This window comes from Dasypus novemcinctus, chromosome 1, assembly GCF_030445035.2.
Source record: "Dasypus novemcinctus isolate mDasNov1 chromosome 1, mDasNov1.1.hap2, whole genome shotgun sequence".
NCBI classification, from domain to species: Eukaryota; Metazoa; Chordata; class Mammalia; order Cingulata; family Dasypodidae; genus Dasypus; species Dasypus novemcinctus.
The window spans coordinates 129,263,950-129,275,294 of NC_080673.1; the positions used below are offsets into that span (position 1 = coordinate 129,263,950).

The 11,345-nt window shown below is 38.3% G+C and overlaps 1 non-coding gene across 1 annotated transcript; it reads right to left on the reverse strand.

Annotated features, from left to right (window-relative positions):
* Positions 1-9,235: 9,235 nt before the first annotated feature.
* On the reverse strand, positions 9,236-9,343 carry LOC111758925 (U6 spliceosomal RNA). The gene has a single exon (XR_002793046.1). It is a non-coding gene; the product is annotated as a U6 spliceosomal RNA (small nuclear RNA).
* Positions 9,344-11,345: the final 2,002 nt, after the last annotated feature.

Here is an 11,345-nt window from a genome sequence, read left to right on the forward strand (position 1 = left end):
TTTATAAATTCCTATGCAATTTTGTATAGTTGTAGAAGTTGAGAGGTTCAATTATTTGCGTATAGTAAGGCCAGGACTAAGGAATAATTTTTAGGAAGGAAAAATGATTTATTTACAACTGGCTGAGCTAGGAGCTTCTCACTTCAAAATCCGAGCCTGGAACAAGATTTCTGAGTCTTTTATACAGAGAGGAAGGGCTAAATGGTTTTTTGTTTTAGTGTTCAATAAGCTTGAATTAGCACATATCTTCCACATACTAGATAAGCTTTTAGCATGGACTTCATACATTCTAGATAAGCTTTTAGCACATTTGGTTTGCATTTTCCCTGAATATTTAAAGATTGTAGAGTTTTCATTGATAAACTGTTTCCTGGGACTGGAGTTAATAACATGGTCACCAAGGGCAGGGCTGCAGCCTCTCACTGTCCCACACCCACAAGTCAGGACACAGAGCACTTAAGTTATCTACAAAGAGACAAACAACCTCCCACCCATAGCCCACATCAATAATATATCAACTAGGGAAGCGGAGTTGGCCCAGTGGTTAGGGCATCCGTCTACCACATGGAAGGTCCGTGGTTCAAACCCCAGGCCTCCTTGACCCGTGTGGAGCTGGCCCACGCGCAGTGCTGATGTGCGCAAGGAGTGCCCTTCCACGCAGGGGTGTCCCCCACATAGGAGAGCCCCACACACAGGGAGTGCGCCCCAGAAGGAGAGCCGCCCAGCGTGAAAGAAAGTGCAGCCTGCCCAGGAATGGAGCTGCCCACACTTCCCGTGCCCCCGACAACAACAGAAGCGGACAAAGAAACAAGACGCAGCAAATAGACACAGAGAAAAGACAACTGAGGGGCGGGAATTAAATAAGTAAATCTTTAAAAAAAAAGAATGGCGCTGCACACGCGGAGAGCTGACACAAGATGATACAACAAAAACAAACAGATTCCTGGTGCTGCTGATAGGGATAGAGGTGGTCACAGAAGAACATGCAGCGAATGGACACAGAGAGCAGTATAGTTAACAGTAGTGTAATATTTTTGTATCAATCCTCTTTCCTGGGGAGGTGGGTCCCTGGAGTTCTCTTTATCCAAAGCTACCTGCCCAGAGGCTTGAGAATTCTAAAGTGTTTCTAATGTGGAGCAGGGTGCTGGCAGTAGCAGCTGCCACTTTTAACTCACAGTTTTGCTGTCCTGATTCTTTTCCTTTGTCCTCTCTTCTTGGTGATGTTCAGCCTTACTCTGGTGTTCTAAGCCCTAGAACATTTTTTCCAAGAAAAAAAGAAACTCGTGGGGCTACCAACCAATGGAAATAAGTTTGTCATTAGAGATAAAAGTACTGTAACCCCTTCTCCAACCTCAATGTCTGAGCATCTGTTTTCATGATTTGATAAAGTAAATAAACTATATCCTCAAAACAAAAAAAACAACACAATTATTGTCAAAATAAATTTGTCATAATAAGCACTTAATTTGGAAATGCAAACCTGTATGTTTATATTTTTATTTTAAACATTTAGCAGATATAATACTAACATATTTTATCAGTAAACCTGTATATGTTAAGGAAGAACATTTCCAAAAGTGTATTTTTTTTTTGGACTTAACATGGATAACTCAAAAGACATGTCTTTTTAAAAATTAACAATATTAAAGTAGTATACTGATGTGGGCTATGGGTGGAAGGCTCTTTGTCTCTTCAGAGATAACTTAAGCTGTTTGACTTGTGGGTGTGGAATGGTAAGAGGCTGCAGTCCTGCCCTTAGGGACAATGGCAACTGGCTCCAGTCCCAGGAAACAGTTTAACAATGCAAGGGCTATAAACTTTAAGTATTTAGGGGAAATGCAAAAACCAAATATGCCAAAAGCTTATCTAGAATATCTGGAGTCCATGCTAAAAGCTTACCTAAGATGTGGAAGAATATATATGCTAATTGAAGCCTATTGAGAACTGAAACAAAGGGACCATTTGGCCTTTCCTCTCTGTATAAAAGACCTTTAAAAATCTTGTTCAGGGCTCGGGATTCAAACAGAAAGTTCCCCAGTCCGGCTGGCCGTCAATAAACCATTTTTCCTTCTCAAAATCATTCCTGAGTCCTGGCCTCTCTATACTCAAATAATTGAACTTCTCTCAAATTCTACAACATACAAATAGAGGAGCTACGGCTTAAAATTTTTAACCAAAAAAATAAAAAATAAAAAATAAAAAGCATTAAGAACAAAAAAAACAAAAAAAAAAATTTTTAACCATAAGTCAGAAAAAAAAAGATTTAGAAACATAGACTGAACACAGAGACATAAAACTCACTAATTTGTGTAAAAGAAATGACTTTCTGTCCTTGCTGAACTTTATATTTTTTTATTTTTACTTTTTAAAATATTTTTCATTTTGGTAATTTTCACATTACAAAAATACAAAGAAACATTTATCGCATCATCCAGGTTCAACCATCATCAATATGACTCTTCTGTTTAATCTTTTTTTTTAAAAAATCAATTTTACTGATACTTATTAAATAAGCATACAATTCATCCAAAATTTCAATCAACAGTATTTGGTACAATCACATACTTGTGCATTCATCACTTCAATTTTTATTTTTAATCAGTTTCATGTGTGTGTTTTCAATATTTTATAATTATTACATCTTTCAGAAGATTTTGAGTACTAGTCAAAGAATGTACCCCACTCCTTGGTGGAGTCTGGGAACCTTTTTTTTTTTTAAGAACACTTTAAAATGTATAATCATCTCTAAATTAAAATTTCCCCATTGTGGGAATAGAATGAGAGTTGAGAAGGGGGAGCTGAGGCTTAATGTGTGTCAAAATTTTAATAAGGTTGACTGTAAATGTCAGGAAATGGATAGACCTGATGGTAACACATTATAGTATTACTAACACCACTGATTTATCCATGTGACTGTGGCTTAAAAGGGGTAGTCAAGGGACATAAATGTCAATAGACATTGTATAACATAATGAGCTTGGGTGTGAATGAGGTTTGTGGACAATGGTACAAATACAAGAATGTTCTTCTATGAACTAGAACAAATGTAGGCCACTATTACAAGGTATTACGAATACGGTGAGGGAAGTGGATGTGGCTCAAGCAATTGGGCTCCCGTCTACCATATAGGAGGTCCAGGGTTCAGTACCCAGGGTCTCTTGGTGAAGGCAAGCTGGCCCACATGGTGTGCTGGTCTGTGCAGAGTGCTGCCCTGCCCAGGAGTGCTACCCTGCGCAGGAGTGCTGGCCCACGTGGAGAGCTGGCACAGCAAGATGAAGCAACAAAAAGAGACACAGAGGAGAGAGAGATAAGAGACACAGCAGACCAGGAAGCTGAGGTGGTGCAAGAGAATGATCACCTCTCTCCCAGTTCAGAAGGTCCTGGGATCAGTTCCTGGAGCTGACTAATGAGAATACAAGCAGACATAGAAGAACACACAGCATATGGCCACAGAGAACAGACAACGGAGGAGATATAAATAAATACATACATACATACATACATAAGAATATGATGATACATCGGGAAAGTGCAACTAATGTAACTTATGGAGTATAGTTAACAGTAATATACTATTTTTGTATCAATGACAATGAAGGTACTATATCAACAATAGGGGGTGCAGTACCCCCTTTTGTAAGGGATTTTTCTTTCTGGAGCAATGAAAACACTCTAAAATTGACTGAGGTGCTGACAACACAACTTGTAATGAAACCGAGAGCTCCTGAGTATACACTTTGGATGGATTGTACAAGGCACGGGAGTGTATAACCTAGTGAACTCTGTGGTGGACGATGGAGTGTGGTTAACTTTACAAATATAAGAACATTCTTACATGAAATGAAAGGAATGTACAATACTGATCCATGATGTTAATAATAGGGTGGTTTAGGGGGAAAATACACCTACTGTAAGCTATAGACTACTGTTAATAGTAATATTTAGATGTTCTTTTATCAATTGGAACAAATGTTCCACAGCAGTGCAAGGTGTTCATGGTGGGGTGGTGGATGGGAATCCTGGGTGTTATGTAGGATTGTTTCGTAAACTCACAACTTTTTAAATAATAAATATTTTTAAAAATAACTGCATAGATAAATACACTAAAAACAAAACAAAACTTCCACACTGTGACCATTGTAGCTCCAAGCTCTCTTCACTTTAGTTTAAAATACCTTTTTTTTTTCTTTTTAAAGAAAGCACACTAGGAACCCACTTCAGACCTGGGTCTTTTATTTGCTCACTGCTTGCTTTTTTTTTTTCCTTAAAAATGGACAATCTCATTTCTAATGTCTCTATTACTTGAAATTTAGATAGCTATTGTTTTTTTTGTTTTTTCCCTTGGCAGTTCTTCTATTTTTGTACTGACTGTCATTAGAAGTATTAACCAGGGACTCTTATAATTTTTTATTCCACCCTTTTGGAGTTGCTGTAATTTTAAATCTATTGTTTTTTTCTAATTTTTTATCTTGATCCAGAGTTTACTCAAAATATCTAGTTAATTTAAAAAGTTAATTTAAAGGAGCAGCTTTTTACTCAAGTGGATGTTTTTAAATTAACTTCCTAAGATTAGGTTGAAGCCCACTGATAAATAATGAGGGTAATGTCTCTTTAAACGAATCGGCAAAAGTGAAAGTCCTGAAAGAGCTCCCAAGGTTTGAGTGGCTTCTGTTTTCCTGGTAGGATCCTGACTGACTCACCTATTCCTTAATCCAGTATTCCCATTGCTGGGCATAGGAATCCAGAGTAATTCTCACCCATAAAGGAAGATATAGGAGGATATTTGTTACAGCATTGTTTGTAGTGGTGGTGAGCTGAGGGCAATGTGTGTGCCCATTTCTGTGGTGTGATGGATAAAATGGATGGAAAACTAGGGATCCGCTAGAAGCAATAGTCTAGATAAGTACTCGGCAACATGGTTAGACTTGTAAAATGTAGTGCTGAATGAGACTTATATTGCTGTATCATTTATGTAAACTAAAATGCACATATACAAAACAAAAATATACATTTTACAACAACACTCTCTAGAAGGATACACTTCAAACACATAAGAATAATTGCCTATGGAGAAGGCAGAGGAATGCAAGCAGAGAACTTAGATGAAAAGGAATTAATGAATGAATAATGAATAAAGAGAGAGGCATTGTACATCCAACTGCTAATGAAGTGCCGTGAATTAAGAACAGGATTAACCAGCACTCTGACCCTTATTGCGGGGAAAAAAGTGCCAGAAAAATATTTACTAGGTGGCACTGAGACATCTTTTCAAGAAGTCCATTGTAGATTGTGGAAGGCTGAAATAACAGCAAGTTAGTTTGCAGTAAGTAAGAACAAAAACATGTGACAGCTGGTAAGGCTAGGAGCCTGAGCTACAGGGACAGGTACCAGAAAAAACAGGGGCTGTTGTCAAAATTCCACGACAATTTTAAGTGAATCTAGCTTGAAGAGGACTCCAGGTTTGATGTTTTCTGGTCAGCAACACTCAGACATAAGCAAAAATTATTTGGAGTCTCATATCTGAAAACAAACGGTACCAAAAGAATTCTGCTCCATGCTTTCAAGAATAGCCCCAAAGAGTGAACTGCTTTCTAAAGTAGGGCTCAGATGATGATCAATATATACACTAAAAAGAATCCAATGTAGGAGCATTTGGTGTGTCTTAGGAAGAACTTGAATGCTCATTGGTGTAATTAAATTAAAATAAGACAATAATAGAAATGAAATACTTAACAATGGCACCAGGTTTTACTTTCCCTCACTTTTATTTCTAGAGTTGATATGATTTTCTTGGGTCAGAATCACGCAAATTCTAGAAGAATCTTTAACCATAAGAGACAATAAAGGGAAGCGGACTTGGCCCAGTGGTTAGGGCGTCCGTCTACCACATGAGAGGTCCATGGTTCAAACCCCGGGCCTCCTTGACCCGTGTGGAGCTGGTCCATGCACAGTGTTGATACGCACAAGGAGTGCCAGGCCACGCAGGGGTGGCCCCCGCGTAGGGGAGGCCCACGCACAAGGAGCGTGCCCCTTAAGGAAAGCCGCCCATCGCAAAAGAAAGTTCAGCCTTCCCAGGAGTGGCACCCCACACACGGAGAGCTGACACAACAAGATGACGCAACAAAAAGAGACACAGATTCCCGTGCCACTGACAACAACAGAAGCGGTCAAAGAAGGAGACGCAGCAAAAAAGACAAAGAGAACAGACAACCGGGATGGGGGTGGGGGGTGGGGTGGGGAGGGGAGATAAATAATTAAATAAATAATTAAATAAATCTTTTTAAAAAAGAGAGACAATGAAGAAATACTTGAAAAATAATCAGATGTAGAGCACCTAATAGTATAAATAATAAATATCAGTTAAAAACCATATGGTATCTTTTATCTATTAATGTAAAGTGAGTATTGCTATTCTCATAAGCAAATAAGTTAAATTAATTCTGGTGTTACTTCAGGCATATTTAACTCCTTTTAAGGAATTGTTAATATATTTGGTGGTGTTTATTTGGGACTTTTTACAATTATGCACAGTGATGCTAAAGGAATATTTGTTAAATCGAATTCAACTTTTATTTCCATAGATTGTAGAACCAAAGAAGTGATTCAAAAAGAAAACAACAAGGCATTATTGGCTTGTTAGACTTATTAGACTCACACCTAATGACATGAGATTAAGATAATCACCCAAGCTTATGTAAACGGTTAGTGCGGAAATACACCTTGACCCAGATCTCCACACTTGAGGTATGCTGCAAATATTAAATCATAAAACCAAGCTGAAGAGGCAGCATAATAAAGTGGCTAACAGCACCCAGGGTTTGAAGCACAGCTACCACTTAATAACGCTGGGCAAGTCACCTGCTGTCCTCAGCAGTTTTTTCTTTGGTAAAATGAACTTAATAACAAGTCTGTATTGTAAGGCTGTCGTGGGAATGCAGTATGGGGACAGGCTAAAACCACACTATCTGTTAGAAATGTAATGCAAGTCACAAACGTGAGCCACATACGTAATTTTAAACATTCTAGTAGGCACATTTTAAAAAGTACAATGAAACAGATGAAGTTAACTTCAATAACATATTTCATTTAATCCAATGTATCTAAAACATGATTTCAACATGTAATCAACAAAAATATTAATGAGATTTTTATATATTTTTCATACTGTCATTGAAACCCAGTGTGTATTTCTTTTTTTTTTAACAGAAGATTCGTGAGGCCCGGCTTTCAAGGTCTGTATTCGTACTGAAAATCAAGATCAAGCGAGCTTTTGCCCTACTGCTCCACGGGAGGTTTCTGTCCTCCCTGAGCTCGCCTTAGGACCCAGTGTGTATTTCACTTTCAGCAGATCTCAGTTCAGACTAGCTATCTTTCAAGCGCTCAGTAGCCACATGTGGCTACTGGCTACCATTATTGGGCAACCCAAATATAAATCAGTTAGCCAGGTACCCAGCACAAAGGAAACACCCAAGAGATATTGGCTCAAAAATATTCCCAGGATTTATCCATCGGTTGGTTTCATTCCTTACTCTATTGTTGTATGCATAGAAAATATTAGTTCGCAGCACAAGCCTGGAGTCACATACTTTTTCCAGTTCAGTTAGTTCTTCTCCTGTTTACTCCAGGGAATGATGTTGCCCGTTTTTCCTTCTGATAAGATTAGAGAGAGGGCTCTTACCTCTGGAGCTGCTCAGTAAGAGCCAAGATGAGGAATATTACCCCCATAAAAAGGTTTTACAGGATTTTTGTCCTGGTAAGAAATCTGCATTACCTGGTAGATATTTAATCTGCTCTTATTATCACTGGAATATTCCTGGAGTCAAGAGTATAGTATATAGCAGCTATGTACAGCAGGGGAAAGGGGAGGAATTTTCTTGTTTGTTTTTTATTATTATTATTGAAATAATGAAAATGCTGTAATAATGATTGAAGTGATGAACACACAACTATGTGATTATGCCAAATACCATGGATTGTACACTTTGGATAAATTGTATGCTTTATTAATATGTATCAATAAAATTGACTTGTTTAAAATAAAAAGTGTATTATAAAATGTTTCTTGATACTCCTGGTTAGAAGGTCCCTTTCCTTCCACCTTTTACCTCCAATATAGCTCTTTTCATACTCTCCCTTTTATTAAGTATCAGCTTGATTATTATTTTAATATTTTATCATAAGGATTTAGTATTTTTAATGGATGTGATAGATGCCTCTTTGGCAATTATCCTACATTTTCCTGACTGCGTAACAGCCACTTATTTTGGGAGAATGACCTTACCCAACTTTAAGGATCAAGTCTGATTAGTATAAGCCAACGACTATAATCGCATTCTCCTAGTGAACGCTTCAGATCTGGACAGTAACCCAGCCAAAGCCAATCAGTGCCTGTCATTCCCTAGGCATCTGGTTCAGATTGGTCCAATCATGATGAAGAGCAAGGTCAATGACTATGGAAAGAGAAAACCTCTCTCATGTTCTCATTATCATTAAAATTTATAATTAATTGTTTTTAATCACCAAGAAGATTTGAAGGGTTGTCTCTGATATTAAATTAAATTTGAACAATTGGAAGGGAGGAAATTATTTACCATTCACGATAGCTTCTAGCATGGTTGCATCCAAAGAGCTCTACAAATGCTGACTGAATTTATATTCAGTCTCTATGGACACAGGGAACACATACTAAACTCATCCTTAGGTTCAAACTCCTGGGTTTTTATCCTTAGGATGATTGGACTTCACCTTCTGTAATCCTGAAGATAAGGACTGGGGAAATCAGACATCTAAAGGACTAAAATTAACCCTGAGGCATACATACCTTCACTGACCTTCATACCAGCTCCAACCAGCTTTTCCAGAAATGTGGACTTCACTAGGTTGCTGTAGTTTGTTTTTTACATTACATCACCTTTGGTCATCTCATTACGTGAAATAAATATAACATGAAAAAGTTCCAGACTTGGTCAAGGTCCAAAGAAATGTCAATTACTACAAAAACTAAGGAACCTTTGTATTCATGCTTATACTGTTGTGAATTATTTAGTGTCTGTTTTTATTATTTCCCTTAAAAATTCTATTTTTTATTTTTTTATTTTTTTATATTTTTTTAAAATATTACATTAAAAAAAATGAGGTCCCATTCAACCCCACCGCCTCCACCCCCCACTCCCCCCACAGCAACACTCTCTCCCATCATCATGACACATCCATTGCACCTGGTAAGTACATCTCTAAAAATATGGAACACTTCACGAATTTGCGTGTCATCCTTGCGCAGGGGACATGCTAATCTTCTCTGTATCGTTCCAATTTTTAGTATATGTGCTGCCGAAGCGAGCACATCCCTTAAAAATTCTTGAGACAAATATAAGTACCTTAAACCTGAATAGGCAGCCTGACAGGTTTCTGCTGTTTTGAGACAACTCATTAAAATGCTCTTTAATTTCCCCAAACCACTTCAGACTTGCTAAATATTCAAGCTGATTATTCCACTTTATTTTGGTTTCAGTGCTCATGGCAGAGTGGTATGAGCGTAACCTTTGGCACCAGAGCACCTAGAGCCGAATCCTGGTATTTACTTAGTAAATACACAACTATACAACTCTCTAACCTCTTTGTGACTCAGTAAGTGCCAGGGCTCTCAATGGAAAGCTTTAGCAAAATTAGCAATCAGCATTTATTTATTTATTTATTTTAGAATATATTTTATTTTATTATTTTTTTAAGATTTATTTTTTGTTTCTTTTTCTCCCCTCCCCCCACCCCCCAGTTGTCTGCTCTCTGTGTCCATTCACTGTGTGTTCTTCTGTGTCCACTTGTATTCTTGTCAGCAGCACCAGAAATCTGTGTCTCTTTTTGTTGCATCATCTTACTGCATCAGCTCTCCGCAGGTGCATTGCCACTCCTCAGTAGGCTGCGCTTTTTTCATGCAGGGAGGCTCTCCTTACAGGGTGCACTCCTTGCGCATGGGGCTCTCCTACGCAGGGGACACCCCAGTGTGGCATGGCACTCCTTGCGCACATCAGCACTGTGCGTGGGCCAGCTCACCACACGAGTCAGGAGGTCCTGGGTTTGAACTCTGGCCCTTCCATGTGGTAGGCAGACGCTCTATCTGTTGATCCAAATCTGCTTCCCAGCAATCAGAATTTATGAGCATCTGCTTAACATTGTATTACTTTCTAGGGACACAGATAAAAGTAAAGCTAATGTCTTGTTCTTATAAAATTCATACAGAAATAGAAAGCTCAAGCCTGGTAGTATTTAACCCCCAAAGTTGATTGCTTATTGAAAGCATAATGGATGAGGACAGGTATCTAGGAAGTACCATATATACCCCCTATACCATATATAGGGAGCAACTGAACAATACCAAGTACAAAGATGACGGTGACAATAAAATGTATCATACTTCCCTAACTGAAAACTGAACTCGTAAATTCTTCTCACCTTAGTTAAAGTTTTGACACTCAACTTTCAACAAATATCAAGAATCTACTGTGTTCCAGAAACTCTTCCAGGCACTGCAGATATAATCTCAAGGGTTGATTCTTCCTACGTCTAAGTTTCTCCATTTTTATACTGTGTCACACATATAACACAATGGATTTTCAATATTCTCTTCTGCTCAGTACTTGCTTTCAATTTCTGGGAGGAACCTCTGAGGACATTCAGCAAAGACCTTCATCTCATTTTCAGAATTCATAATATCTGGTATTACTAGTAACATGGTCTGTGCATGAATTCAAACTTATCTAATTCTATATCCAAGTTTGCCTAGTTTCTGGAAAGCCAATTAAGTGATATAGACCCTTTAGGCTTTGAATATTCAAAAAGGATGTAGACTGAATGTGTATTCAAACTTACATCCAGATGGAATGTGGGCGATATGTTAATTCAAACTTACCTGGAATGTGGGCGATATGTTAATTCAAGCTTAGCTGGTATTCAAACAAACCCCTAAACCCTAAAAAAACTAACAAAGTCTTTTTGACCCCTAAACCTCTCCTGGCCCTGCCCCAGGTGTCTCTTGTTTAAAAATAACCTAAAGGCCCTACTCTGGGCTCAGCTTTTTGGACAGGAGTCTGCCAGGCCTGGTCGGTCTTAATAAATCTTCCTTCGCGGAGAATTCCTGCATCCTAGCCTTTAATACATGATCACCAACTTCTCTCTGATGTCACAACACTAGTATCAAGGATTTTTGTTTTGCTCAAGATCTAGACAAATACTTTCTTTTTTCTTATACTATCACCATAAATGATTTTTTCCCCTATCTGGTTGTGTCATCATCTTTTTGGTGTATCGCTTTGCCCCATGGGGGCCTGTGCCTCACTGTACAGGTCTAG